The 6705-nt window shown below is 34.7% G+C and overlaps 1 protein-coding gene and 1 long non-coding RNA gene across 11 annotated transcripts in view; one reads left to right on the forward strand and one right to left on the reverse strand.

The window, feature by feature from the left end:
* The window catches only part of LOC111086474, a 6327-nt gene extending 1125 nt beyond the window's left edge, over positions 1–5202 (reverse strand). Inside the window, exon 1 of the long non-coding RNA XR_002611194.1 lies at positions 5079–5202. This is a non-coding gene — a long non-coding RNA (uncharacterized LOC111086474). The remainder of the gene's footprint in view (positions 1–5078) is intronic.
* Positions 1–6705, forward strand: part of LOC106464952 (vinexin-like) — a 214069-nt gene that overhangs the window by 118778 nt on the left and 88586 nt on the right. The gene's annotated exons all lie outside the window — the stretch shown is intronic.

A 6705-nucleotide genomic window follows, 5' to 3' on the forward strand; every position in this document is an offset into this window, starting at 1 on the left:
GACTAGCTGCCTTCCCTCTGTCTATCGCTGTTAAATTAAGGATAACTAGCGCAGATAGCCTTCGTGTAGCTTTGCGCGAAATTCAAAAAAAGTTTTGAATAAACGATCCATAAATATTAGATGTTTTAATAAAAAAAAATTAAGAAGTTTTGAATAAATTATCCAAAATTTAACAATAGTTGTAGGTTCACTGGTTTATTGGGAAGCAAAACAATGCCGAAATATCTGACAATTTGCAGATATTAGTGGCGCCGCGAAACGTAGGTTAAAAATAACTATTATAAAAAGTCTGAAGTATGTCATGTTATCTCATGCTCTAAATTTAGGACATTTCTAGATAATCACATAAACAGTCTCCTGGTTCTGGTGAACTACCTAAATATATGTTTTCAAAACCATCCAGCTGATTTTTAATTAAATAAACAAACTACAAACGCCAATACGAGTTAGAAACATTTTTTAACGAAATATATAAATATAATTGACGCTAAATATCTGAATCATGGAGAAAATTTTTTAGCGTATACAACTAGTAAGACGATAGCCAGTTGATACATTGGTTAGAGATCACCGGCACTAACTTTACACGTTTTTCTACACGCTAATGGGCAGCTATAAGTTAGTTATTTTTTATTCTGTTGTTGTTGTTTCAGCGCAAAGCTACACATTGGGTTCTCAGCGCTTTGTCCACTATGTTGTAACTTCGTAAACTTACTGCTGACCCACCGCTGAACCTGTATTCGAGACACCTATTATTAGTTTGATATAACAGAATTTAAGTACTATACTGTTCCTCTGAAGATATGCTTAACGTGACAAAGAGTGGCAAGCATCTAACAAAAATTTCCTAGTTTACTAATCACGAACTGGTGTATATTTATCCGTGGCATAGCGACTCATAGAATGTTTCACGGTTTCTTTTTTCAAGTACAAACTTTTAGCTCATAGCTCCATCATCTCTTGACCGATTTGAGATCTAATTACAGTTTTGGACTTAGGATATCAAATCCTTTGGATTAGTTTATTTGACCACGTCCAAGGTCTCATAGATTAATTTGTCTAATCCTGTCTAGAAGAATTTCAATTTGAGGGTAGGCTGGTAGAGATCCTGATGAGTAATAAAATCGAATCGGGTATATGCACCCCACACTTAGTATTGCTGGTGCACAAAAATATAGCTAATAGAAGGGGAAAAATATGTCTTATAGATTAATTTACTCTAATCCTGACTAAAGGAATTTCAAGTGCCGCGGCTACTGAGGATTCCCTCTTGTTTTATAATGTAAAAATTCTAAACTATAGTAAAAAAAACACATTTATTTATAAAGATAAATGCAATATTTGTATGAGAGTCTATCATTTATGTTGCCTTCAATAACATTTTATACATTACATGTTATACGCATGATCTTTTCTGGACAAAATCTGATATAACTTTTCTGAGTGGTAATTTGTATTTTTTGTAAATGTTTTTTTTTAAAAATGCACGCGGTTAAGTCGCAGTCGATCATGATCGGGATTTAGGTCTTTAAAGATCAGGGAGGGTCAGGTTCTTGTGACCTCTTCCTCCCCACGAAGTTAATTTCAAGAGTCTTTTGTAAACTGAACTGGCCGAGAATAGCCTAATGGTTAATGTACCGGGCTGCTGATATCAAAAACTGCTGAACACGTACCTTACTTTTAGCCGTGGGGACTTTATATACCCATAATAGCCAATCCTGTATTTTGTTAAGAGTATCTACATCATGATAAGCAGCTGTGTAACGAATTTGTCGTCATTTATTTATTTTTAATATGAACGTTGTTTAGATTAAATTTGTATTTTAAAATTTGCGTAACTTGTACCGTCAGATATGCATTGCGTGTGACGAATTCGTTATATATATATATATATTTATTTATTCACCCCCCCCAGTGGCACAGCGGTATGTCTGCGGACTTATAACGCTAAAAACCGGGTTTCGATACCAGTGGTGGGTAGAGCACAGATATTCCATTGTGTAGCTTTGTGCTTAATTCCAAACAAACAAACAAAATATATTTATTTTGATGTCAACGTTTGTTGGGATTTAGTTTATGTGTAAAAAAGTGTCTAGTTCACTGTGTTAGTTACGTATGGCGAAACTCCCGCCAATTCTCCAAGATTGTAGAATATTCGTGAACGCAAGAATCGACAATATATCCACTTCTGTAACCGGTTAGATATAGTTCAGTGTTGTCTGATCTTTCGAGAAAACATTTCTCGCGTATATAAAAAGACCAAGGCCAAAGAATAGAGCATACAAGTCTGCTAGGAACTCGTTATAACCGTGTAAGCTATAAACCGTGATTTTGCTAACCCTTATCAACCGAAAAATATACGACATTTGACCAGGAACAGTTATAAATTTCGAGCGTCAATGGATTCTCATTGGACGTTAGTATCTCTCCGAAAGTATTATTGAATTCTCATCGAACGTTAGTGGTTTTATGAAAATATTATCTTACTTCGATGGTCCAACAATTCAGTGCCCCGTCACACCAAACATGCTTGCCCTTTCAGCCGTGGGGCGTTATAATGTGACGGTCAATCCCACTATTCGTTGGTAAAAGAGTAGCCCAAGAGTTGGCGGTGGGTGGTGATGACTAGCTGCCTTCCCTCTAGTCTTACACTGCTAAATTAGAGACGGCTAGCGCAGATAGTCCTCGTGTAGCTTTGCGCGAAATTCAAAACAAACAAACAAATAAACTCTGATTTGGCTCTTTAATACGAGTGTCACATAAGGTGCAGCTCAGGTCGAGAGTACTAAATATTTTAAGGTGAAATAAATCGGGTTTAAAATCAGTTTCATACAGCTCTTTTAAAACACACAAATCAGGTTTATACAGCTCTTTTAAAACACACAAATCAGTTTCATACACCTCTTTTAAAACACACAAATCAGTTTCATACAGCTCTTTTAAAACTCGCAAATCAGGTTCATACACCTCTTTTAAAACACACAAATCAGTTTCATACAGCTCTTTTTAAAAGACACAAATCAGTTTCATACACCTCTTTTAAAAGACACAAATCAGTTTCATACAGCTTTTTTAAAACTCACAAATTCTTACTTGCACTTCATCTTTAGTTTGAAATTCACAAGGCCTGAAACCAGTAAAGTTTCTCCAGTGCTGTTTTATACAATTTGTTTGTCGTGTTTTTTCTGCACAAAACTACACATGGGGCTACCTGCGTTCTGTCCACTGCGGTGAATCGAACCCCGGATTTTAGCGTTGTAAATCTGTGAATTTACAGCTGAACCACAATGGGCTCTACGGTTTGAAATGTAAAGCTTTCACTGGCATACTGAATATCTCTGGTGACTTAAAATTCGGTACGAAAACTAAATAAATTGTAAAATCAAATTTACCATAACCGTTACGGTACTTTACTGTACAATATTTAAAACAAACTGATATCATACTGACCGTTTTCAGTACAGTGCAAAATTGTTTTTTTAAGTCACTACATCAGTATGATCATCTCTATCATTAGACTACTGTAAAATATATAAATGATACATTTTCGAAAAAATATGGACCACTTCTAGCATAATAGAAAGCTATATAACATATGAATATTTTAATTATCTTATCATACACTGACCATCCCCATTCTTGTACATTAAGGTATAGTAGACCACTGTAGAATATGAAAATATTAAACAGTAGGCAAAGTGTTTGACTTTTTTGGGGGAGGGGGAAGGTAGCTGACGTAAAAACAAAGTAGGTTTGTTTGTTTTTGTAGTCAAGCACGAAGCTACACAATAGGCTATCTGTGCTGTGCCAGCCACGGGTATCGGAACCCGGAGTGTCACCACCGTACCACTGGGGGGCAACAAATACCTTAGAACATGAAACATAAATCTTTAGTCATCACCACAAACGAGTTTGTACGTTAAAACGTTATACTCGCCACAAATTTTTATCGTTCTTTAGAAATGAATATTATTCATTTTTGACATCATAATATTCATCTTCAGTCAGACCTTCAGAGCATGCAAGGTAATGATCATTTCCATCCGTGAAAGTAAGAAAGTTCAAAGGTTAAAATGAACTCATCGTACTTTTCGAGCATGTAAAAAGAGACCTTTAACACTTTGTTGTTTATTTTTGTCTATTACAACACTCACTGTTATTAACTGCAGTATTTATAGTATTTTTGTTTAAACTTTTGTGTATGACTCATAAATTATTAAGAACCCTTTAACCCAAAAGTTTTGAACACACGAGCAACTTGGGGCATAAATAGCTTAGAAAAATCTGTTATTCTATGGTGGGGTACAAAATTAATAATGCTTTTAACATTGTATTATTGACTACCTGTGATGCCATTCTGTACTGTAACACCGTAGATTAAGGTATAGATAAGGCTAACGAGTAAAAAACTTCCAACATCATACCGACTACATCCAAAAAAACCTTGTGACATCACGTAAAGAACATTGGGTACCTGGTGCTTATTTGATAGCGTGAAAGTAGAACTTTTCGATAATATACTAGCCAAATAATGCACCGTACTGTACAAAAATGGGATGTAAAACTTCCAGTTTTCATCTATACGTTATTATTTTGATAGTTTAAATTGTTTTATTTTTGCAAAAGTTTGATAACAAAAAATATGTTTAAAGAATATTCTTTGTACAGAATGTTACAAAGTTCTTTTTACAGAATATTACAAGTCATTCGTTGAATTCATGTAGAAGTATGTTTCGAGGCTTCTACTACTATTTAAAGTTTTGTAGTAGTGACGTGGAAGCAATCATTAAAAAATTGTTAAGATTGATATTGACGTATTTTCTAATATAACGTAACTTAAAGTAGATTTTTTTTCCTGCACTTGATTGTCTGTATATTGTACAAATAAACTTACTTGAAAACCCTAACCCTGGTCTTCACCACTAAGCTATTCCAATACTTACTTCTTAGTGATACTTAGCTTAACGATAATAAGACAGTGAGTTTTGGAAGAAGACTTTTGAAAATGAAGATTTGGCTAATCTATTAAGAAAAAAACAACAACATAAGTTCAACAGGCACATATTCCATATTTTTACCATCAGTATCCGACGCCTGACTTCTCCCACTTGAGAAAAATGTATTTCCCGATTGAACCACCATGTCCAAGTTTAGATGCTTTTAGAAGGGTGTTTCAAAATTGCTACCCATCATCCAATCATTTTTAACTATTTGTGATTCATGTTAATTACACTTGCTAGGCATAGTTAACATGATTATTTTCAAGGCCAAGTCGTGTTTTGACAAGCAATGCGCTTGTTTACTTAAGTGTTCATCTACAGTTGGTCTTGTGCCAAATTTTACACATGACCACATTTACCCGTTCTGTTCATCGTTAATTCTTCTGTCTCTTTAATAGTTGGAACTAACCTGACGGGTTAACATCGGGGAATGCTTACTTTCTTTGGATGTTTTTTTTCCCTTTCGTTTCATTCACAAGGTGGCGTAATTTAACGTCAAGCGATTCCTCTCTTGTTTGTAAAACATTATGTGGATTTTTTTTACATGTTTACATATCATGCACACGATCTCGTGTTTTGAATTTTTTGTTTCTAATAATAATAATAACCCGTTAAGAAAAATTTACATGTTTGTAAATTAAATCGTTAAAAAAATAACAACAATGGTAATACAGTAATTGAGTACGTTATATCAAAACGATTTTGTAGCTTCACTACGTCGCTGCAGTCCATGTCGACACCTCCAGTCGTGCTCTGTCTGACATCTATGTATCTTGACAATAGTCCTGCAGTATAGTTATTATTGCAAAGTGTTCCACCTCAATGGCTGTCATGTTCAAAGCATACATCCTCTTCCCTACAAGCTTTCCATAAGTCATCTTGTGTATTAATTAAGACGACAGGTTCCCAACGTACGTTTTAACAGTTCGATCGCACAGAAATCCGTAGGCAATTTGGCCGGTATGTTTTCGTACAGAATAGCATGAATACCCGTTTCATTCTCCTTCTGCTTGAGGTATGTGACAGTTGACCTAAACATGTTATGAAACAACATGTGTACTCATGACTTGTGTCACTTATTTCGAGACAGAGATCCTTCTTACTTATGTTATGTACTGTTGCATGAGACACGTAGGCGGTTTTTGTTTCTGACCTTTATATTCATGGATTCTCACCTGTTACAAGATGCCACATTTTCCTTAACATCACGGCTGGGGTAGAACTTGTTGTAGGTCTCTTGCTGAATGGTTCTGATACTCTAAGTTCATCCATATTTCTTTGTTTTCCAGTGCCATTAAGTACAAGGAAAATCTAAATAATCTATCTGAACACATGTTATGATCTAGGTGTTTGTGAATATTTTGCGTAGGAAAGGGTTGTTGCATATCCTTTGCAAAAGCGATCAGTTTTCAGCATCATACTACCATAACGCCAAACAATGTCAAACTGTAGTTCTGATACATTCCACTGGCTGATTTGCATATTCAAAGTAATTTTAATATAACATAGTCATTCCTTTGTGAATTGGCTGTTATTCTAAACTGTAACAAGCATTCAGAAGAGCACTTTATGTAAAGAACAAGACAGCCTACCAAAAAATTTGATTTGATATATTTAAAAAAAGTGTTTCACCAGTGCATAAAATATTTTATGATAATTTTCCTACACTTCAAGATATTCTGTTGTGTCGTAATATATTATATAA

The sequence above is a fragment of the Limulus polyphemus genome, unplaced genomic scaffold (assembly GCF_000517525.1).
Source record: "Limulus polyphemus unplaced genomic scaffold, Limulus_polyphemus-2.1.2 Scaffold1, whole genome shotgun sequence".
Lineage (NCBI taxonomy): Eukaryota > Metazoa > Arthropoda > Merostomata > Xiphosura > Limulidae > Limulus > Limulus polyphemus.